The sequence below is a fragment of the Schistocerca piceifrons genome, chromosome 8 (genome assembly GCF_021461385.2).
Source record: "Schistocerca piceifrons isolate TAMUIC-IGC-003096 chromosome 8, iqSchPice1.1, whole genome shotgun sequence".
In the NCBI taxonomy this organism is placed as follows: domain Eukaryota; kingdom Metazoa; phylum Arthropoda; class Insecta; order Orthoptera; family Acrididae; genus Schistocerca; species Schistocerca piceifrons.
Genome location: NC_060145.1, coordinates 422,444,418 through 422,469,856, shown reverse-complemented (window position 1 = coordinate 422,469,856; position 25,439 = coordinate 422,444,418). Strand labels below are relative to the sequence as shown.

The 25,439-nt window shown below is 44.2% G+C and overlaps 1 protein-coding gene and 1 non-coding gene across 2 annotated transcripts in view; both read right to left on the bottom strand.

Moving 5' to 3' along the window:
* The window catches only part of LOC124712411 (unconventional myosin-XVIIIa), a 1,310,522-nt gene that overhangs the window by 738,123 nt on the left and 546,960 nt on the right, over positions 1–25,439 (bottom strand). The gene's annotated exons all lie outside the window — the stretch shown is intronic.
* Positions 3,718–3,791, bottom strand: Trnat-ugu. Its single transcript has one exon. It is a non-coding gene; the product is annotated as a tRNA-Thr (tRNA).

Sequence of the window (25,439 nt, the reverse complement as noted above, 5' to 3'; positions counted from 1 at the left end):
TTCAGTCTGTATACTGAACGAGCAGTGAAGAAAACTAAGAAGAAATTTGGAAAGAAAACCGAAGTCCAAAAAACTGAAATAAAATTGAGATTTGCCGATGATACTGCAATTCTGTCACACACAGCAAACTACTCGTAAGAACAGTCGAATGGAAGCGACAGTGTCTCGTAAGGAGGTTATAAAACGAACCTCAACAAAATTAAAAAAGTGTAACAGACTGTAGTCGAAGAGGTTTCCTATTTAGACAGCAAAATTACTGATGATGGCCGAAGTAAAGAGGTGACGAAATGTAGACGTGTTATAGCAAGAATAGTATTTCTGAAAAACAAGTGTTAATATTGCATTTAAAAGTGTTATGAAATCTGTGCTGAACGTATCCATAAGGAGTGTAGCCTTGTGCGTGAGTGAAAAGTGGACAATAAGCAGTTCAGACAAGAAGAGACTAGTGGCTTCTGAAATGTGGTTCTACAGAACAATACTACAGGTCTGATGCGTCGGTCGAATAACTAATGAGGAGGTACTGAATCCAAATGGTAGAAAAAATGTATCATATTAATCAATTCTTCCATTGCGTGTTGGTAGAAGAACTTCATGATAAATAAAAAGCACAACATTCCTTATTTTCTACAGGATTAATTAATTTAGCTAATAGGTTTTCGGATTACAGTGCCATTGTCAGGCTTTAACTGACTATCCTCATCAATGAATTTATAATATTTTTAACAACAATGAGAAAAATGCTACTCATCGAGAACGAAACACAAGCGCAGAATAAATGTCATCTTTGCAATTAAAATTTAAAAATCGGACAGTAAATGAATATATAGATAATAAACCGGGGGAAACATTAAACTCGAGAAACAGTGCCTATCTAAAAACTTATGTTGAATAAGTAGTCCCAAAAAAATTAAATTAATGCTTCACAGGAATACTACAGAATGGCTTGAAGAAGTATTACATATGGGACATGATACAGAAACATGGTAAAAATAGGGCCGACAACTGCAATAACAGAGTATATGGAGTACATAGGCATTCACACTAAAATAACTAAATACAGGATAACGAAGGAAGAGAAAGGAACATACAGTACGTGGAGCAATTGAAAACTGTGAGGATTAAGCGGCGTTTAGAAGATGAGAAGTTTTAAGCTGTGTTTGGTGAATTAACATGACGAGTGTGGGCCAGATGTTTCCTGATTTCCAGGGCTCCCAACGTGTTCGGTAGTTCTGGTACACTACAATACATGACGTGAGCACAAGCTTGGATTATGTCAAGGATGGGGGAGGAAATCGGCTGTGACCTTTCATAGGAACAATCCCGGCATTTGCCTGGAGCGATTTAGGGACGCGGCTTGAACGGCCCTCCTCCCGAATACGATTCCAATGTGCTAACCACTGCGCCACCTCGCTCGGTTATTGTTATTTTGTACCCAACAGAACGTTCTTCATGATGAGCAAAGTCAGGGGTTTCCTGTTATTATTGGCAAATGGGAAAGTTGTTAATGAAGTTCCACGAAGTATTGAAACAATGTTTGATATTTAATGTTTTGCCTTCTTTTAAAATTTTACCTTGTTGTTGAGGGAACTGCTTTTTTTAGCGCAGTATGATAATTCAGTATTATTTTCTTTATTTTTATTACAACATCTCTGCTTCACATTACAAATCAACAATTTTCGGATAAAACATGGATTAAACATTGACAAGTTCACTTCGCTATAAAATACTGTTCATTTTTAAGTAACAGACAGGAGCATAACTATGTAGAACAAAAATGGTTCGTAGGTTACACGGCCCTTTATACATCCTCACTCAGTTTCTAGACTGTTCACTGCTTTGGTTTTCTGGGGAACGTAGTAAGAAAATGGTTCAAATGGCTCTGAGCACTATGGGACTTAACTGCTGAGGTCATCGGTCCCCTGGAACGTAGAACTACTTAAACCGAACTAACCTAAGGACATCACACACATCCATGCCGGAGGCAGGATTCGAACCTGCGACCGTAGCGGTCACCAGGTTCCATACTGAAGCACCTAGAACCGCACGGCCACACCGACCAGCTCCTATGCGACATGGGGTCAGTGAGGACAGAGTTGTAGCGACTAGTTGAGGCACCAAATTTTATATCTAACTCTGCTCTGAAATCTCTTTTGGATATGCGATCAGATATAAGACCGTGCCCCACCGAGTAGAAGGCTGGGTGTTGTGTGCCAGAAGGTATTACTGGGTCTCTAGCAGTAGTTTGCGAACTGACATTAGTGGTTAGATCTAGGACGTTTGGGGATTTTTTGCCAATATCCATTGTGAACCGAACATTTTTTATGTTGACTATGTTATGAAAAAAATTGTTGACCCATCTTGTAGTGCATATCCAAAAAAGTTATGACCCATCTTGTAGTGCATGTCCAAAAAAATTACTGCACAATTTGACTGAAAGATGGAATCCATTGATAGGACACATCTTAAGGCATCAAAGCATCAGTTTAGCAATGGAGGGAAGTGTGGAGAGACGGGGGTAAAATTTGTAGAGGGAGGAATAATGTAGTAACATCTTGCTCAGTTGAAAAGCGAATAGAATATGACAGGTTGTGAGTAACACTGCTACGACGCAACCTAGTCCATGCAACTGCAAAGTATGCTGAGGTGCCAACAGACATGGATTATCTTATAATATCGCGTCGGAACTCCTTTGGCCATCGTTGCGCAGCAACTCAATGTGGCATGGACAGAACTAGTCGTTGAAGCCCCCTGTAGAAGTATTGATTCATGACGCCTCTTTAGCCACCGCAATTGAGAAAGTGTTGCCGGTGCGGGATTTTGTGCACGAAATAACATCTCGATTATGTTTCATAAATTCTCGATGGTAGTCTAAAAGTCCGCTGGAGATGTCCAGAACGTTCCTCAAAGTAATCGCTAACAGTTGTGGGCCAGTGGCAGGGGGCAATGTCATCCACAAAAATTTCACCGTTGTGTCCATAAAAGGCTGCAAATGATCTCCAAGTAGCAGAACAAAACCATTTTTAGTCAATAATCGGTTCATTAGAGGATCCAGTCCATTCCACGTAAACACAGCCCACACCATTATCGAGCCACCATCAGCTTGCACAGTGCCCTTGCTGACAGTTTCGGTCCATGGCTTCGCTGGGACAGTACCACACTCGAACCTCACCATCGCCTCTTACCAACTTAAATCGGGAGTCATCTGACCAGGCCACGGTTTTCCAGCCGTCTAGGGTCCAACCGATGTGGTCACGATCCCAGGAGAGGCGCTGCAGGCGATGTGCTGTTAGCAAAGGCACTAGCGCCGGTCCTCTGCCACAGTCCATTAACGCCAAATTTCGCGGCACTCTCCTAAACCATACGTTCGTCGTACGTCGTGCATTGATTTTTGCGGTTATCTCACGAAGTATTGTTTGTCTGTTAGCACCGACAAATCTACGCAAATGCCGCCCAAGTCTATCTTTAAATGAAGGTCGTCGGCAACTGCGTTATCCGTGGTAAGAGGTAACGTCTGAAATGTAGAATGCACGGCACGCTCTTGACAGTGTTGATCTTCAGAATATCGAATTCCATAACGATTTACGAAATGGAATACCCCATGCATCTAGCTCCAACTACCGTTTTGCGTTCAGTCTATTAACGAAATTATAATGAAATCCTTACCATTAGCTGCTTACAGGCGTTTATAAATATCAACGGGGACAGGTTGAAAATGTGTGCCCCGACCGCGACTCGAACCCGGGATCTCCTGCTTACAAGGCAGACGCTCTGCCTGATTGAGCCATCAAGGACACAGAGGATAGTGCGACTGCAGGGACTTATCTCTGGCACGCTCCCCGTGAGACCCACATTTCCAGCTTACTGTCCAGACACTACATTTGTAGTGCCCTATTCCACTATATTCATTTCTGGCGGCAGTAAATCTACCAATTCCCGTAAGAGTTTGAGCGATGTGAACGCATCTGCACTGAAGAAGATCACTGGCCCGTAAGCCTTATCTATATGAAGATGTAAGCAGCTAATGGTCTGGATTTCATTGTAATTTCATTCTTCGAGAACTGAAAGACATGTCCGAAAGAACAGATACCATCTTCATATTCATAAAGTCTGTTAAGTCCCGTCCTGCGGCCACAGCTACTTCGGAAACCTTTTCACATGGCCGCGCGGTCTGAGGCTCCATGTCACGGATTCCGCGGCCCCTCCCGCCTGAGGTTCGAGTCTTCCCTCGGGCATGGGTATGTATGTTATTCTTAGCATAATTTAGTTTAAGTAGCATGTAAGTCTAGGAACGATGACCTCAGCAGTTCGGTCCCTTAGCAATTCACACACAGTGGAACTTTTCACATGAGTCAGCTGAGTACAAATGGCGCCGGCCGCTGTGGCCGAGCGGTTCTACGCGCTTCAGTCCGGAACCACGCGGCTGCTACAGTCGCAGGTTCGAATCCTGCCTCGGTCATGGATGTGTGTGCTGTCCTTCGGTTAGTTAGGTTTAAGTAGTTCAAAGTCTAGGGGGACTGATGACCTCAGATGTTAAGTCCCATAACGCGTAGAGCCATTTGGACCTTTTTTTTAGTATAAATGGCAGTTCCGCCAGTGCACTGCCCTCGTGTACGCGATACTACCGCCATCTGTATGCGCGCAACTGTTATCCCATATCCTTTGTCGGCTCAGTGTATACATAGGTATGTATGTGTGGCCCATCCTATACACAGCAGGGTACCTTACCCTCAGATTGGCAGGTAATGCTATGCACAGCGTGTTTCCTTTGGACGCCTCCTCCAATATAGCACCTACACGGCGCTGTGATGATGAGGCGGAGGCGGCGTCGAAATTCGGTCCGCCTGTCCCCTCCTCGCCACGCCTTTGAGCGGCCGGCCTCTGGAACGGCCGGTGCTTCGCGAGCGGGGAGCCCCGCAATGAGCGGAAGCAATAGCGCGCTATGAATAATGCAGACGGCCCGCCCGGAGCAAGCCGCCAACACGCGCGCTGGGTCGATTACCGCCCCGCTCGACAGCTACACGCCCCAGTGGCGTCCGCTAGCATTACTCATTACGTTCCGCCACAAACGGTCACACTCGCCCACCACCCCATCGTGTCAATTCGTACCGACAGCAGGATTTCCGATGGCGTAATTTCACAACGATGTATGACTGTGTCACTGCACCACAATACTTCGGGGCTATGTTCACGTCAGCTAGCAGCCAGACAAGCGTTGCTTTGACTGTGAAAACTCACAGGCTGCATGGTCGTGAGTCATGTTCACCTGTCCGAAAACATCAGCGTAGTCATTCGAACGGAGCCAGAAACCCCAAAATAGCGCTGAGAGACTGGAAACGCGCAGACTACACAGCAATATTTACAGTAGGGATCATATGTGACGTTACTGTACACTGCTCTCCCATGTCCTAAGATACCGGTACGCTCTTTAAGCTCTATTATTCGTGGTCCTATTGGAAATCGCTGTCCCTGCTTTGCTCCTGCGGATTTACCCAGCCAGTTATACGGGGGATCTATAGTTTATTTTTTGGTATCAAGTTTCGATACCACACTTGTTAGGGGTTGCAGATATTGACCGCGGTCCGTAATAGATATCGCTGGACCCGGGAGTCGCGACTAGCGCCGCTCCATGGCTTGTGATAAGTATCTAGCGAGCTCTCATCCACTCTTGCTCCGGACGTCAACTAGGAATGTGGCATAGCCTACAGCTGATAGGAGGCAACCTCGAACAAGGCGCTTAGTCAAGTATGGCATAAGTAATGCCTCTCTAGATGTGTTTGTAATTATATGTATGGAGCATATGAAGAAGCCTGTGACACAAGTTAAGTACAATATATTATTTATGTTTTGCCAACGAGTACTAATTATTTTAGTCGTTGCAGATACAGAGTATGTAGCCAGCTCCTTACCGACTTCGCTGCCAAACCTGCAATACATGTTTCTATTTAGCACTGGCCACCTGTCCTCATAACAACTGGCGACGAGAATCTTAACATATTTTATTTTATTTTGTTGGTTTCAGAACTCATTCCACCACAGGGAATCATGCCAGACAATAACACAAACTGGACATTCCAGAAATGTACTCGCAATTGCGAATGCGGACAACCATAAGCTGTAGAAAGGAATGACGACAATGAAAATTTCTGGCGGACAGGGACTCGAACCCGGATTTTCGGCTTATCGGTTTACCGTTTGGCTATCCGAGCACGACTCACAGCCACACCCAAACTTCCTTACGTCGTTACTTCTACATTCGTTGTGTATATTCATGTACAAAAGAGGCATTTTACTTTTCAGTCGTTTGCCAGGTATCGATGGATACTGTCCGAAGAACAGGCACTGCAGCCACTACAGCCATTATGAACTACAAGAAATCGATTCCCAACTGTGTGAAATCCGGGTTCGATTCTCGGTCCGTCACAAAATTTCATTTCATAACGGGTGTAGTCGCCGCAGCGTCTGTTCCTTCTGACATGCATCATGCATGCAAGTCCGAAGGAAAATTGCCTCGTAATTCAGAACGACACAGGCGCTGCATTATCGCATAAACAGGACATTTGCCTGCCTTCATTACAAAATATGAAACATCATTGTGAGAAACTACATTAGTCTGATTGCACTATTTCAATAAAAAGCATAATTTTTTAATATAAAATGTAATAATATGCAGTGTGTTTCGCACTTCATATTACAGACCTCTATGGGTTGTAGAGGAGCTTTAGCGGATAAAGTCTGTACAAGGAACCCATGTCTGGATATGTACCGTTTGGATATAAAAAAGTTTGAAGATTGGGTCACTTTCAAATCTCCCGCTTCATATTACGCTACGTAATGGTAGAGAGCTGCGCAGCGGAGCGTTAACCAGATCGCCTCAGTCCATCACGTGCATTTTCTTCCGCATACCTTATTAACAAAATAAACGTAACTGCTTCTGAAAACACGAACGATATTGGTTAGCTGCAGAAAATCATTACGAAACAAATCAGGCTATTTCGTATGTGTACATCCCGAAAACACAGTGAAAACCATCTACTCCGCAATCCACCATACGGTGCGTGGCGGAGGGTACCTCGTACCACAACTAGCATCTTCTCTCCCTGTTCCACTCCCACACAGAACGAGGGAAAAATGACTGCCTATATGCCTCTGTACGAGCCCTAATCTCTCTTATCTTTGTGGTCTTTCCGCGAAATATAAGTTGGCGGCAGTAAAATTGTACTGCAGTCAGCCTCAAATGCTGGTTCTCTAAATTTCCTCAGTAGCGATTCACGAAAAGAACGCCTCCTTTCCTCTAGAGACTCCCACCCGAGTTCCTGAAGCATTTCCGTAACACTCGCGTGATGATCAAACCTACCAGTAACAAATCTAGCACCCCGCCTCTGAATTGCTTCTATGTCCTTCCTCAATCCGACCTCATAGGGATCCCAAACGCTCGAGCAGTACTCAAGAATAGGTCGTATTAGTGTTTTATAAGCGGTCTCCTTTACAGATGAACCACATCTTCCCAAAATTCTACCAATGAACCGAAGACGACTATCCGCCTTCCCCACAACTGCCATTACATGCTTGTCCCACTTCATATCGCTCTGCAATGTTACGCCCCAATATTTAATCGACGTGACTGTGTCAAGCGCTACACTACTAAAAGAGTATTCAAACATTACCGGATTCTTTTTCCTATTCATCTGCATTAATTTACATTTATCTATATTTAGAGTTAGCTGCCATTCTTTACACCAATCACAAATCCTGTCCAAGTCATCTTTTATCCTTCTACAGTCAAACGACGACACCTTCCCGTACACCACAGCATCATCAGCAAGCAGCCGCACATTGCTATCCACCCTATCCAAAACATCATTTACGTACATAGAAAACAACAGCAGACCTACCACACTTCCCTGGGGCACTCCAGATGATACCCCCACCTCCGATGAACACTCACCATCGAGGACACTGTACTGGGTTCTATTACTTAAGAAGTCTTCGAGCCTCTCACATACTTGGGAACCAATCCCATATGCTCGTACCTTAGGAAGGAGTCTGCAGTGGGGCACCGAGTCAAACGCTTTCCGGAAGTCAAGGAATATGGCATCCGTCTGATACCCTTCATCCATGGTTCGCAAGATATCATGTGAAAAAAGGGCGAGTTGCGTTTCGCAGGAGCGATGCTTTCTAAAGCCGTGCTGATGCATGGACAGTAACGTCTCTGTCTCAAGGAAATTCATTATATTCGAACTGAGAATACGTTCGAGAATCCTGCTACAAACCGATGTTAAGGATATTGGTCTGTAATTTTGAGGATCCGTCCTATCCTTCTTATATACAGGCGTCACCTGCTCTTTTTTCCAGTCGCTCGGGACTTTAAGTTGGGCAAGAGATTGGCGATAAATGCAAGCTAAGTAAGGAGCCAATGTAGTAGAGTACTCTCTGTAAAACCGAATTGGAATCCCATCACGACCTGACGATTTATTTATTTTCAACCCATTCAGCTGCTTCACAACCCCAGGGATGTCTATCACTATGTCCTCCATACGGGAATCTGTACGAAACTCAAACAGCGGTATGTTTGTACGATCCTCCTGCGTGAAAGATTTCTCAAATGCTAAATTTAAAATTTCATCTTTCGTTTTGCTGTCTTCCGTTTCCAGGCCAGACTGATCAGTGAGGGACTGGATGGAAGCCTTCGACCCGCTTACCGATTTTACGTAAGACCAGAATTTTCTTGGGTTTTCAGCAAGATCTTTCTCTCTTGATGATGAGTAGTAAGTCCTTCCCGCACACCGATGATTTCTTCCACTCTGCGAGGCATACTCTGGACGAAACCATCAAGTTTATCTTGTATATGAGGTCCCACTCTTCAATGGCAGCTTCAGTGAGGTCTTGCAGATTTTCAGGTGGATTCGGACGCTGTGCAATGGCCACCTTCTAAAGGTCCCATGCACGCTCAATTGCATTCATGACTGGGGACTGTGCTGGCCCATGTATTCGGATGATGTCGCATCTCTGAAGAGACCGAGACACTACTACGTTACAGTGCTGTCTTGCATGACTGGAATGAAGTTCTTACAGACGTCACGTCTGTAGGGCCTTACAATCGTTTGTAGGACCTCTTGCGGGTATCGGGGACCAGTGAAATTGCTGTAGACGGGAATTAGGGGGAACCGCCGTCCCATCATTATTGCCGCCCAGAACCTGGAAATTACACATCCACCTGCAAACGGATGAACTTCCTGAACTTATCGGCGTTCCTGAAGTCATCTAACGCTTCTCCAAACCCTAACACGTCTAGTGTTAGGTCGCAAACCAAACCTGGTCTCGTCAGCAAAAACGACATTATTCCAATCAAAATATCTACGGGTATGCTGCCGGTCTATAGTGTCCAACGGGCACAATATTTCGGCGATCATACATGTCGCCAGCATCAGGTGAACTGACGGACTGAGCTCCTGTGAACGTGCCGGCACGGAGATCAGTACGCTGTGGCTGCTCAGTTCCCTCTGAGTAGCCATAGCGTACGGATCTCCGTGCCGGCACGTTCACAGGAGCTCAGTCCGTCAGTTCACCTGATGATGGCGACATGTATGATCGCCGAAATATTGTGCCCGTTGGACACTATAGACCGGCAGCATACCCGTGGATATTTTGATTATCAAATACGCCGGGAGAAACTCAAGAATGACATTATTCCATTCTGCAATGGTCCAATGTTGATGTGCAAGAGCCCAGTTCCTTCGATTGCGTCCATTTCGTTTGTTCAGTGCAAAACTTCAAATAGATCTTCTGGAACGATGCCATATTCTGCACACTGTTTGGTATGAGATATAAATCGCAGTTGCCCGGGAGAAGTCAATTCCAATATTTCTGCTTGTTGATGTCGGATGCCTGCGAGCCGGCAGTTGGAGGAAACGATTATGCATTGGTGTTGTTATACGAGGATGAACATTGCGAGTTCTATCGTTCACATTTCCTGTCTCTCTGTACTTTCTCTATACCTCAGACACACCATTTTGAGTGACATGCAACCCATTGGCAACATCTTACTGTGTACGATCTGCTGAAATGAAAGCCACTGTCCTGCCTCTATCAAAGTGATGTATGCCTCTACGTGGCATGTTACTGCAGTACTGAACACAAACTGAATGAAGCTGTTGTCGATAATGGACCGCTCGCGTTGTGCTACTGCGGAAGCGGTATGTTTACATGACTAAGAAACGGCCACCAAATACGCCAGTAGTAAACGCCGCCCAATATATGGGCTCTGACTGGATAGTGCATGAAATGCCTAGTCAATGAGACCTCTAGTACCATAGGCTACATTTTAAGATAGTATTCCAAACTTTTTTGAGTAGTGTACTTACCTACCGAGGGAACGAAGAGCTAATCTGAGAGAATAATAGTCCTTAATTTTTAAAATATTGTAGTCGTACAGTGGTAAGCTCTCGGATGATTACAATTCTCACATTCCATCAGTGTGTGTACAACGTCCTCGTCAAAGAGGTAACAATCACTGTTTGGAGAGGATACTGATTTTAACGAATGTATTCATGTGGCCTCTACTTCGTTAATGGTAACACTTCTTTTCTCATATGCGCCGAGCTGAGAAACCTAGGATGGCCTTTGTGCCTTCGATGTTAGAGCCCATGTCCATTAACACTGCCCACCCGTTTTATACTCAGTTGCCGAGAATACTATGCAAGCCACTGTATGGTAGCGGTATGTCGGTGGGAAGTAGATGCTGTATCATTTTCGCGCATTAGTTTGCACGTCCGTTGCCTCTATACGAACATCATATCCCATCTAATCACCTTCACTTCAAGCACTAGGACCTTTTCCTCTGCCCGTTACGTTACCCATCGATTTCTCGGTGTTTCCTGACACTACTTCTTCCAACTAGCTTATATCCTATCTGCAGTGGCTATCTTTTTCCACTCATTCTTTCCAGCTGTTCATTCCAGTTTCTACTGTTTTTTTGTATTCTATTCAGGTTGTTAAATATATTCAGTTTTTTCTTAATTTTCAAATTTTGAAGTCTGTCGTCTCTTGTCTGTCTATTTACAGCTCTTATAAAGGACACGTTTCAATTGTTTATTAAATGCAAACTATAAAACATTAGAAACACATTGCGCCATCCACTGGATAGAGGAAGATTCAAAGTTCTGACGCAGCTGAGCTGTTGTTTGTTTCTATAAACATGGCGACTACACCACAAGAGAAACCATTTTGTGTGTTGGAATTTGCGCGAAGACAACCCACTGTACGAATGGAACATACATTCCACAATAGATGTCGCCTCTGTACAAGCAGATTTACCACTAGCACATGAAATTCATTGAAGTTGGTTGCATTTGCAGAGAGAAGCGCACTGGTAGGCCACGCACGTCAGATACAAATGTAGAGCGTATCCGAGATGCGCTCACACGGAGCTCTCTATCACCGCATGGTGCGCATGCTGAGTGTATGGTATAGTGTCTGCGCGAAAATGAACTTTGAATCTTCCTCTTTCGCGTGTCAATGCAATATTTTTCTACATTCAATAGTTTGTCTGCAATAAACAAATGAAATCTGTTCTTTCTTTTGGAATCACCCCATACTTCTAACTTTCTGCGTACTGACTGCCTCGTCTGTTAGGGCGTCCATATTTATACAATGGAGAGAGAATGACTTTAAAATTAACATAAAATACAACAATAAATTTATAAAAAACGGACTTTCATGCCACAACCCGATAATCGTCTTCGCATTATACCAGATTTTAGACACGTTGGTAATTGTAATTTCCAAGTAATGAGTAAGCTGCTAACTAACTGATTCAAGATGACGATCGACAAATAACATATTACCTACTCAATTTAAAGCGAAAAACCACAACCATCCAGTTTGGCGTTTAAAAAACATGAAAAGTTAAAGCAAAGCACCTTCCGCGCTGTAATTCAGCACAATGAAAACAAAATTTCAGCAGAGCAATATCACACCTATAAATATAAGTAATTTCGTAACAATTAAGAAATTAATTTCGAAGAACTACTGTCTACGCATTCGGCTGTGTTTGAGCCTATCTACAGTGTCCTGTTATGACAACAAAGACAAATAAATTCGTAACTCAGTTTATACAAGAAGCAAACTTTGATTGTTCCCTCTAATGCCTACTGTCTCAGCAAAAGTCGTAATGAGCAACATTCAAAAGGAAATGTTAATTATGTAAGGCATTTACTTGGAACACAAATATTTACACATTACATATGTTATCAAATTTACAATGCCACAGACTATAATTCGTACGACGTTTACTAATATTTAGTTCAGAAACCTCAGGACTGCTTCTATCGCCATTTTCTATGGAATAATTTCGTTTAAATCTCGTATTTTTTGAAATATGAAAATGGCTGCACTACCAGTATGGCTACGGTAAAAGAAGATGACACATACGGAAGACATAACAGATGGATTCCGAATTGAATGAATCGATACTATACGCGCCTGTGATTTGTATCAAGTGTTGGTTACGATGTAGAGTTTGTATTATGGATTAACCTTAGTCAACAGACTTCACTTGAAAATGATGCTATACTTGAAACTGCGATCCTGCTGACTACAAATAAATGGACAATCAAAGGCAAAAACATTTTTCTTTCTAAAAATATTTATGTCTGTCCCGACATAAATGCCTTCTCTGTACTTGCCAGTGATCAGATAGCGTACACAAAAGCCATTAAAGTACCAAGCTGCTCGTGGAACATAGATTTAGAGTTTTCACAGACAGCTATAATGTTACTGGTCGTTTCATTAGCATTTACGACATTGTTCTCAATGAACGAGAATTCCACTCCATTCCTAACAAGCTCACTTAAATCTCAAACGACGTTGTAGCGTAATGACCGTAAATTTGTTCTGGCGTCTTTCAGTCCAACAGCCACAGCGCACAAGGTACGGACGACTAGAGACGACTTTACGGTGGAAGTCTACGAACTTATGGCTGGCTACGCTTATCTTTTTTTTAAGCAATAAACGTACCGAAGTATCGAGTGCAGTAACGGCTACATCGGTAAAGGTCCTCTTCACCTCAGTCCGCTGACGTTAATAACCCGCGGAAAGTGTAACTGGGCAACAAAATGAAAACACTGTTGCGTTTTTTTGTATACCAGACGCAATTATTGTAATGAAATAGTACACGTGAGCTGGAATGTACAAATCCACTGCTTTTGGTTTGTTACTGATACACGCGTCTCGCGGTGACAATCCATCCGTGGAACGTCCTGTTTCATTAATTCTCCTAGCATAACGTGTTTCACGGACTACGGCCTCACTATGGAATCAGAGAGCTCGTCTAATGAAAGTTCAGGAACAAGAAGGAAATACCCTGGCTTAGCGGCGAAAGACTGCGTTGTAGGTTTAAACAAATCGATTTTTCTCCTCTTTGTGTCCGTAACTTTCAGTAAACTTTTTGAATCCCAGGAAGCATACACTGAAGTGTCATTTTGGAAACTACAAATTACCCACCCATGACGAGCAGATACACATCGCTCTCCAGTCGTTTCTCAAACGCAGATTTATTTAGACGTGAGAATAGGACGCAGTCATAGGAGGCCAATTCTGGCGAACATGACGGAAGTTCCAACATTCGCACTTAAAATACCTCAGTTGATCCACAGCAAGTAGCTTTGTCTGGCATTTATACACTTCTTTTTCTTTTATCTACAATCACATAATATGATAACAACCATAACCGGTTTCGCCCATACGCTAGCCACCTTCAGCATGCCAGTGGACTCATTTTTATATAGATGCTGTGGACTTCACAAAAACTTTTTGCTTTACTTGCTTTTATGAACTGACTAGTGTAACGACCTGAGTTCCCGCCTCTTGGAGAACGTTTGTTGAAATGGCTTTTAGTCAATGTACAGGGCGAAACATAACTGTCGGAGAAAACATGCTTACAAAAGTCGGAAGAAATTCGCTGGAGGGTCTGCAACATGCAAGGGGTGGCACAATAATGTTTCTTATTTTTTATGTTCTTTCAAGAGAGAGAGAGAGAGAGAGAGAGAGAGAGAGAGAGAGAGAGAATACTTCGTTTTTAAGATTTGTCGTGAAAATGCGAACGCTGATGACACAGTTTGTTTAGCAGGGGTAAATGAAACCGTAGTTTTCTTGCGTTTTTTGCGAAATTTGTGTGTGCCTTGCGCCCAAAATATTAACAATAATAAAAGATAAGTGGTTAAAAATTGAACACTATTTCCAGTTCTAGTTTTAGATTCTGCTTCCGTTTGTAAAGAAATAAGTCTATTATTCAAACAAGAGTACCACTTTTTAAACTATACGCTTATTTAGACTGCTTTCCTGGTTTCTCCTTCATCAGTCAAACATTGGTTAAACAACCTCTAAATTGTTCGAACTTTTTGTTAGATCTCCTGAACTTCGAACTATCGACAGTAGACCACATACCATTTTCAATGTTAATTTCCGCCATCTTCTTTTTAACTGAAGAAATGTCCTGGTTTTTTATAAATTGCTTTGTAAACGTTTATTTAATAGCAGATCTCCTATATTGTTTACAACTAGACGATAAATTTTCAATAGAATATTATTTTTATTTTCTTGTTGTCTATTTCAATTAAAATTAGAATTGCAAGTCTTCTTATTTTGTGTCCTCCTAATTAAAACTAGTTCGTTATGCAGATGATCTTCAATCGCATTCCGCACATCAGAAAAATATACTGATAACATAAAATTATCGAGTGACACGGTACCCATTACTATTTTATCATGAAAACTAGTTTTTTTTTGTTAGGAACAGATAAGAAAAGGAAATTTACATTATGTGATCACCATATTCTGTGACAGTGCCAAAAAAAAAAAAAAGTAGCAATGTGTGTATAACTAAATGGCTGAAAGGGCCACACGTTCCACTTATAGGTTTCCTATCTAACGGTTTCTAGGGTCCATCAAAATTTCTTTTTCATATAATTACTGATCGAATTCAATCTGCTCATTAAGAGGTAGAATCATAAGTTACAGGTTTACCACAGTATGTCAAGTATTTATAGCAAGAACTATACATATGTCTTCAGGTAACGTAATTCACAGCACGCAAATTACCATCACTATATTGCTCCAATATTTTGAGGATAACAGCACCTAGCGAGCACCAAAGTACATAAAAAAAAAGTTTATCGCATACCACATTTTCGCTGTTTATGCAGTAAGAATGTAGCATCAGACATGACGTTAAATTTACTACTTCTTTCGTACTACGGTAACTCCATCAGTAAAACATTTTGTAGACAGTATCCACATATCCCTCTGAACGTACCTGCAAAATCATATCATTGTACGAGACTGCAGAGAAGATTTGATGTTATTAACACAGGTTTTGCTATTTTTATTAATCTATGGCTTAGTAATTCGAAACAAATAAAATCAAAATAATTAGGGTTTTGCGCCGTCAATCTTAAAAGTTTTACATGCTTAACATATTTAACGCTTAACGTGCGAACATATTTAACGCATTAACTCATTTGTAAACTAATCATACGTTGTAGCTGATTTGCAAATGGAGTTCGATTATTTAAAAAATCAAGGGAGTGGGGGATTATAGGTCAATACTATTTAATCATGTGGAATTTAATGAGGATCCTTTCTCCACAGTACTGATTCTCCCGGTGCATACGTATATATATATTACACGCACTGCCGTTTTCGTACACAATACTCGTGTTCAGATGTGTGAATGAGTACGCAATGGTTTTAGGGGCTAATTTTTTCCGTGCAAAATAGATTTTTTTTTTAATTTATTGGCCTTTGGCACCAACCAATCATCCAGAGAAGTGAGTCACTACAGAGTTTGTACACATCATCATACACTCCTGGAAATGGAAAAAAGAACACATTGACACCGGTGTGTCAGACCCACCATATTTGCTCCGGACACTGCGAGAGGGCTGTACAAGCAATGATCACACGCACGGCACAGCGGACACACCAGGAACCGCGGTGTTGGCCGTCGAATGGCGCTAGCTGCGCAGCATTTGTGCACCGCCGCCGTCAGTGTCAGCCAGTTTGCCGTGGCATACGGAGCTCCATCGCAGTCTTTAACACTGGTAGCATGCCGCGACAGCGTGGACGTGAACCGTATGTGCAGTTGACGGACTTTGAGCGAGGGCGTATAGTGGGCATGCGGGAGGCCGGGTAGACGTACCGTCGAATTGCTCAACACGTGGGGCGTGAGGTCTCCACAGTACATTGATGTTGTCGCCAGTGGTCGGCGGAAGGTGCACGTGCCCGTCGACCTGGGACCGGACCGCAGCGACGCACGGATGCACGCCAAGACCGTAGGATCCTACGCAGTGCCGTAGGGGACCGCACCGCCACTTGCCAGCAAATTAGGGACACTGTTGCTCCTGGGGTATCGGCGAGGACCATTCGCAACCGTCTCCATGAAGCTGGGCTACGGTCCCGCACACCGTTAGGCCGTATTCCGCTCACGCCCCAACATCGTGCAGCCCGCCTCCAGTGGTGTCGCGACAGGCGTGAATGGAGGGACGAATGGAGACGTGTCGTCTTCAGCGATGAGAGTCGCTTCTGCCTTGGTGCCAATGATGGTCGTATGCGTGTTTGGCGCTGTGCAGGTGAGCGCCACAATCAGGACTGCATACGACCGAGGCACACAGGGCCAACACCCGGCATCATGGTGTGGGGAGCGATCTCCTACACTGGCCGTACACCACTGGTGATCGTCGAGGGGACACTGAATAGTGCACGGTACATCCAAACCGTCATCGAACCCATCGTTCTACCATTCCTAGACCGGCTAGGGAACTTGCTGTTCCAACAGGACAATGCACGTCTGCATGTATCCCGTGCCACCCAACGTGCTCTAGAAGGCGTAAGTCAACTACCCTGGCCAGCAAGATCTCCGGATCTGTCCCCCATTGAGCATGTTTGGGACTGGATGAAGCGTCGTCTCACGCGGTCTGCACGTCCAGCACGAACGCTGGTCCAACTGAGGCGCCAGGTGGAAATGGCATGGCAAGCCGTTCCACAGGACTACATCCAGCATCTCTACGATCGTCTCCATGGGAGAATAGCAGCCTGCATTGCTGCGAAAGGTGGATATACACTGTACTAGTGCCGACATTGTGCATGCTCTGTTGCCTGTGTCTATGTGCCTGTGGTTCTGTCAGTGTGATCATGTGATGTATCTGACCCCAGGAATGTGTCAATAAAGTTTCCCCTTCCTGGGACAATGAATTCACGGTGTTCTTATTTCAATTTCCAGGAGTGTATATGCCGTATAGAAATTAGAAATTACATAATTACATCCCGGGTTCGATTCCCAGCGGGGTCAGGGATTTTCTCTGCCTCGTGATGACTGGGTGTTGTGTGATGTCCTTAGGTTAGGTAGGTTTAAGTAGTTCTAAGTTCTAGGGGACTGATGACCATAGATATTAAGTCCCATAGTGCTCAGAGCCATTTGAACCATTTTGAACATAATTACAGGTACTTTATGGTACACTTTGCACATTAACTCACTCAATATAGTCGATGTATCACAACTTCACACGCTGGATCCTTTGTGTGTAGCTCATAAATGGATCTCTGCTTCTTGTAGAAACTGGCATACTCCATTGTGGACAGCTGTCAAAACAGAACCGTAATAGATGTAGGTTAGGGTATTCCATCTCTGATCAAGGCCTTGAGACGTTGTCTCTTATACCGTGGAGACCCTAGCATCGCATGGCTGAGGCCTGCAATCTCAGTTGGTTGGGCTTCGACACTACGGAGATGGCTGGACTTTCATGTTATGAAGATGTGGATGGTAACAGCCGGACGCGCGTTATAGCATTGGTATGACGCCTGGATAGCTTGACTTGCGAGAGCCAGGTTTTTCGCGGAATACTCGACTGTACGGCAGCATAATGTCTTCCTCTGGACTGTTGTAAATTCTCTCACGTCTGTGACCACTCTTGATGGCCTTTTTCTTCTTTTTTTTTTACGCCGGCAACAAAATCTGTATGTGGAAGGCTAGTGTAGTAAGACTGACCATCAATCACTCTTTGTTTCGTCGGATGGTCCGCCATCTCGTTAGATAAGATACCACAGTGTCACTTGATCCATAATAACTGGACACGTTTATGTAGACTTTCAAAAAATGGTTCAAATGGCTCTGAGCACTGTGCGACTTAACTGCTGAGGTCATCAGTACCCTAGAACTTAGAACTACTTGCCGGCCGCGGTGGTCTAGCGGTTCTAGGCGCTCAGTCCGGAACCGTGCGACTGCTACGGTCGCAGGTTCGAATCCTGCCTCGGGCATGGATGTGTGTGGTGTCCTTAGGTTAGTTAGGTTTAAGTAGTTCTAAGTTCTAGGGGACTGATGACCACAGATGTTAAGTCCCATAGTGCTCAGAGCCATTTTGAACTTAGAACTACTTAAACCTAACTAACCTAAGGACAGCACACACATCCATGCCCGAGGCAGGATGCGAACCTGCGACCGAAGAGGTCGTGCGGTTCCAGACTGTAGCGCCTAGAACCCCTCGGCCACCCCGGCCGGCTGTAGACTTTCACACTGATAGATTAAGTAAATGACATAGAGCTCAGGTCCGTTAGTGTTGCAGTCCCATTGCTGCTTTTCCAAGTATTCCAGTGCATTCCTCCCATCCATGACGATAAGGATGTCGTCGAACGAATTTGTAGCATGTTGAAGAGCTACTTAATTGCAAGAACTTTGACAATGAAGATGATGGTTTGTGTCGGAAGCTTAAACGCGGTCCAAGATAGTGGATCTACGCAGAGGGCAAGATAGATATGCTCAACGACGTGAATGAGAACGCGAGTTTTTTTATCAATTCGCGACAGTTGGATTCAACGGCGTGGACGCGTGGGCGCGACCTGAGGAGGTCGAGGCGTATACAAGACATTACTCGAAAGCAACGAAGAGCGAAACCAAGTGGCTTCTGCTCCAATTAAGCGCTGGCGGGGCCAGGTGGTGTGCGGTGTGTAGCGCGCCGGCAGCTCGGTAATTGGAGCGCCCATGCTATCCTACCCTATCCTGTCCTATCCTACCCGCCCTCCCACCATAATCCTTTCCCCTACGGGAAGCCGCCTCGTTAAGGGCGTTCCACTAACGAGCTGAGTGTGAGCTCCGCAGGCGGTGTCAAGGTGTCGCGCCTTGGCGAGATCTTTGCCGCGTGTGCTTCGGCCGCTCCAAGACGAATGGAGAGGCGAAGCGGTAAATGAAGAAAGGCAAGTATCGTAAATTAGGATTTGGCGTCCCGATCGTTGGAGGCGGAGCGCAATCTCGAATTTAACAGGGATTCGGAGAGAGACCAGCGGCGGCCTTCCCAAAGAAACAACCCCGGCGTTGGTCTTGGTTCGTTTTGAATGACTACGAGAAACTTGAAACTGGATGTCCAAAGGGTTATTTGAACAATTCCGAAATCGAGGTCAGTGTGTATAAACCACTGTTGGGTCATGATATCGCCCGAAGATTTCGAGGTCACGTCACTCTTTTATTAACTGACAAATGATTACAGCTGTTCTATAGGTAGGAGGGGCGTTGAGAAGTCCGTGCAAATCCCGAGAGTTGGCAAAAAAATGGTGCAAATGGCTCTGAGCACTATGGGACTTAACATCTATGGTCATCAGTCCCCTAGAACTTAGAACGACTTAAACCTAACTAAGGACAGCACACAACACCTAGCCATCACGAGGCAGAGAAAATCCCTGACCCCGCCGGGAATCGAACCCGGGAACCCGGGCGTGGGAAGCGAGAACGCTACCGCACCACCACGAGATGCGGGCCCGAGTGTTGGCACCACCGGCGCGTATCGAGGTCATGTTTAGTTACTAGCACCTTTGCAGAGAACGCAAACCAAGTTTCAGCCATGTTGTCGTATTTCTTTGTGTTTGTCATTCGTGTAAATCAAGGCAGTCGAGTGATTGTCAAAAAATGGACGAAGAAGAATTTCGTGTGGTGATTAAACATTAATTTATGAAAGGCAAAACGCCTCAGGAGACTAAAGAGAAGCTTGCTAAACATTACGGTGACTCTGCACCTTCTGTTAGAACAGTTTATAATTGGTTTCAAAATATTCGTAGTGGCCATATGGGCAAAAGTGGTGCTGAACGTTCTGGACGCCCTGTGGAGGTTACGACTCCCGAAATCGTTGATAAAATCCATGATATGGTGATGGATGACAGAAGAGTTAAGGTGCGTTAGATTGCTACTTCTGTGGGCATGTCGAATGAACGGGTACATAAAATTTGCATAATCATTTGGACATGAGAAAGCTATTCGCAAGATGGGTTCCGCGACTGCTCACGCTTGACCAAAAACGGAATAGTGTGAAGGGTTGCAAGGATTGTTAGCAGCTATTCAGGAAGAATCCGCAGGACTTTAAGCGTCGTTTCGTCACTCTGGATGAAACATGGATACATTGCTATTCTTCTGGGACCAAACAACAATCCAAACAATGAGTTACCAAGGGAGAATCTGCACCAAAAAAGGCGAAGAGCATTCCTTCGGCCGGAAAGGTTATGGCGACTGTTTTTGAGATTCGCAAGGGTAATCCTCATCGACTATCTGGACAATGTTAAAACTATTACAGGTGCATATTATTAATCGTTATTGGACCGTTTGAAATCCGAGCTAAGAGAAAAACGCCAGCCATTGGACCGCAAAAAAGTCCTTTTCCATCACGACAATGCGCCAGCACACACCTCAGCAGTTGTGATCGCAAAGTTAAGGGAAATAGGATTCCAACTCGTTTCACATCTCCCCTATTCTCCAGACTTGGCTCCCTCGGACTACCATTTATTTCCCAATTTGAAGAAATGGCTGGCAGGAGAAAGATTTTATTCAAACGAGGTGGTGACTGCAGCAACTAATAGCTATTTTGCAGACTTGGAAAATTTCTATTATTCGGAACAAATTAGAACAGCATTGGACGAAGTGTATAAGTCTAAAAGGAGACTATGTCGAAAAATAAAAAAAAAGTTTACCGCGAACACTTGAGTAGTCTTTATTTTTGCACGGCCTTTTCAAACGCCCATCGTAAATGAATATTTAAATTCATCCAAAACTGAGACCCATTTTTACGTAGTACTTTTATGATAAAAAGCACCGGTAATAAAAGGTAACTGTTTGAAAGAGTATCGCAATCTTCAGTAAGTCATGTGAAAGAACACTGTGCAATCGTTGAGAAGCGTGCGACACAGGGACGCTGAGAGAGACGTCAATGTAGCTTCAGAGCAAGGGAGAGCGGCCTAAGACGCACTGAGTCGTGGACGTGAGAGTGAACGACGACGAATGATACGGCAGTGCTGCACAAATACTGAGGGGACAAGAGAGGTGTGAGTATTAAATAAGAAAAACATCGAACAAGTTTATTTTTCAATAAAGAGTTAAAATTGGTGAAAAGTGTAATGCAATTAATGATAATATTGTATGGTACCTGTTGGTGCCGCAAAACGAAGTGGAAATAATAAGGTATAACCGGAAATGAATAGCTGTAAGTCTCTTATTTCAGTTAATCATTTACCTAAGAATCAAGGTCAAGAAAAGATTCACGCACTCAAGTGGAGCTCACCCTCATATTGAAGCTAACACAGAACACATTATATGCATGTATAGCAGAATACATCTTCGAAAACAGAAGATACATCAGAACACTATTTCAAGGTAAAGACTAGGAAATTTCAATGATAATAAAACGTAGGGACTTTGAAAATTAGTTATCGATTTTATACCATTCTAAGACCATTGCGCAACGAGAACGGAAGATAGTATATATTCGTACTTTCTTGCAGACGCAAGTCTGCTATTGCACAGATAACAGGTGCACAACGATTGAAATGGCGTGACAACTGGAAATGCTCTCCGAATATGAAATGCGCGGGAGAGTACGATTCTTGTAAGCGAAATATGTAGGTTGTAGACAGGTTCACGGCAAAATTCTGGCAGAATATGGACCAAATGCAACGTCGTGTCCACATCGGTGGTAAAAAGGTGCCAACAATTTCACGACGGCACCCCACACACATACAACGTGGGTGACTGCGACTGTGAGATCCAGATGTTGAACTATGCGATTTCCGTCTTTTCGGCCAGCTGAAAGGGCATCGAGGGGGGGGGGGGGAGAGGGGGCGGGGGCGGGGGCGGGGGGGGGGGGTAGGGGGCGGGGGGGGGGGAAGGAAAGAGATTTCCCGATGATATTGACACAGCTACTATCGAATGCCACCGTGACCAAGGATCGGGTTCCTATCGTTGGGAAACTAGGTGGTTGGTAAAATGTTTCGATCGTTGTTTACACAAATTTGGTGTCTACGTTGAAAAACAGTGTTATGTACCTGTGTCACTTCCACGTGTAGTAGTGTATTCAATAAAAGCTCGTCAGCTTGACACAACAACGTATAACGTACTTTTTGAACTCCCAGCGTATGTAACAGCGGCTGCAGATGCTGGCCAAGCAAATACACACATACACACACACACACACACACACACACACACACACACACACACACAGAGAGACAAGTGTATGTGTAAGGATCTATCAAAAACTTCCCGTCTGAGAGCATTGCTGCAGCGTATATGCAACGTAATGCTACTCCGATACCGGTATATAACCACCGACAAGTAGGCCAGGGGTCAGTGTGTCATTCGTGTCTTTATGACGTGCGTGCGATAGGTGCGGAAATGTCAAAAATGGAAACCCTATTACCAAGTTCGTCCACAACGTGCTGTTATTCTTTCCTTGGCTGACGGAGGGCAAATAGCGGAATGTGTATGGGGCAGCATCTCTGCCGAAAACCACCATTTTGCGGAATGGTGCTCCAAGTTCCGTTGGTCGATCTGAGAGGCCAGCCTCATCCATTACGGATAAATGGGAGTCACTCGGGCAGCCGTCGTATATTCTTGATCTCTTACCATGCGATTATCGCGCCTTCAGTCCTTGCAGAGTCACCGATTCCCGTCGGATGAAAATGTGCAGCAGGCAGTTACCGACCTCTGCAGGCAGCAGAGGACGGTATTTTATCAGATGGTTATCTTCAACCCCGCACGTGTCGGAGGGGCGATTGCCTTAAGCCGGCATGGTGGCCGAGCGGTGCTAGGCGCTTCAGTCTGGAACGGCGCGACCGCTACGGTCGCAGGTTCGAATCCTGCCTCGGGCATGGTTGTATGTGATGTCTTTAGGTTAGCCAGGTTTAAGTAGTTCTAGGGGACTGATGACCTCAGCAGTTAAGTCCCATAGTGCTCAGAGCCATTTGGACCATTTTTTGATTGCCTCAATGCTCACGGTGACTGTGTCTGATTGGCACAACGATAGGGGTCTACTCGGCTTTCAAATGGAAACTATATATCAATAAATGACCATATATATCTAAATTCAGCTGTCAGGGCTGTGATGAAAGCAACGAGCGTGGCCACCCGTAATTAAACTAACTACAAAAATTATGTATTTATTCCAGGCGTTAAAAGGAGTCTCATATTGTTACAGGAGACAGTATAGGACAAACCTAGAAAAAAATTATACTACAAACCAACGTCCGGAAATAAATAGGCTACTTGTTATAGGGCATCGAGTGAGCTCGCGCATTGGTAAGACACTGAACTCGTATTCCAGTGGCTGTCGGTTCAAATCCCGATCTGGCCATCAAAATTCAGGATTTTTGTGGTTTCGTTAAATTTGTTAAGGCAACAACCGGAATGGCGCTACTGAAAAGGAGATGGCTGATACCGCTTCCCATACTTCATTAACCCGAGCTAATCTTCGGTCGCTAATGGTCCCGCCGTCGACAGAACTATAATCTTCTTCTCTTTTGTTAATTTGTGCCGAGAACAGTACTCAGTGCTGAAGGTTTTCCTGCTGCTAATGTTCGATGCTCGTTTCTTGTATTTGTTTCTGCGCCTTGTCCTCTTAACTGCGCTGCTGTTGTCAAATACAGCATCCACTACCGTTTCTCGTTTCAGCCGGAGCAATACATTCCACATTAGGATTTCTTACTGTTCACTGGCATATGGCGTGGGGGAAGAATGGGTGCTTGAATGCCTCTGTCAGCGTGGTAATTGAGCGAATATTGTCTTCACAGTCCCTAAGGACGCTATACGTAGCCGTTTTAGTATATTCCTAGATTCTTTACTAAACAGTGGTTCTTGAAGCTTTAGAGCAGTCTTTCGTGAAATAATATGTGTCTACCTTCAAGCGAGTATGAGTTAAATTTTTAGCAAATCTGTAACACACTCTCGAGCGTCAGATTTGTGACCATCTGCGTCAGTCTTTCTTGTATACTTTCAATGTACCTGTGAGTTCTATTTCATGCGGTTTCCACATACTTGAGTAACATCCAAAGACGGAATGCACAAGTGATTTGTAAGCGTTCACCTTTTTAGCTGTGCATTTTCCCAATATTCTGTCAATGAGCCAAAATCTGGCACCGGGCTTAGCTACGACTGGGCCTTTGAGATTATTTCATTTAATATACCTCCACGAGCAGTGTCTTGAAAGGAGGATATAAGATGAACATCAACAAAAACAAAACGAGGATAATGGAATGTAGCCGAATAAATCGGGTGATGCTGCAGGAATTAGATTAGGAAATGAGACGCTTAAAGTAGTAAATGAGTTTTACTATTTGGGGAGGAAAATAACTGATGATGGCCAAAGTAGAGAGGATATAAAATGCAGACTGGCAATGGCAAGGAAATCGTTTCTGAAGAAGAGGAATTTGTGAACATCGAGTGTAGATTTAAGTGTCAGGAAGTAATTTCTGAAAAAATTTGTATGGGGTCTAGCCATGTATGGAAGCGAAACGTGGACGATAAACAGTTCCGACAAGAAGAGAATGGAAGCTTTCGAGATGTGGTGCTACAGAAGAATGCTGAAGATTAGATGGGTAGATCACGTAACTAATGAGGAGGTATTGAATAGAATTGGGGAGAAGAGGAGTTTGTGGCACAACTTGACTAGAAGAAGGGATCGGTTGGTAGGGCATATTGTGAGGCATCGAGGGATCAAGTACTGGAGGGCACCGTGGAGGGTAAAAATCGTAGAGGGAGACCAAGAGATGAATACACTAAACCGATAAAGAAGGATGTACGTTGCAGTAGGTTCTGGGAGATGAAGCAGCTTGCACAGGATAGAGTAGCATGGAGAGCTGCATCAAACCAGTCTCTGGGCTGAAGACCACAACAACATACCTACACACTGTTACGTGCAGATACTTGCATGAGCTGACAGACTGCGTTTTCGACTCATTGATCAGTGCTTGTTCGTCATCCTGAAGAAAGCCTCTAGCATCAACGGTTGCTGCTTAACCTAATGAAGACCAATACAATCAATGGCTGATGTTGATCTTCACCCTGATCAAGTTCAGCTGCAGCTATGGCTGATGTGAATCTTTACTTGCTTTCCATACTGGTTCTGTTGCACAGACAGAAA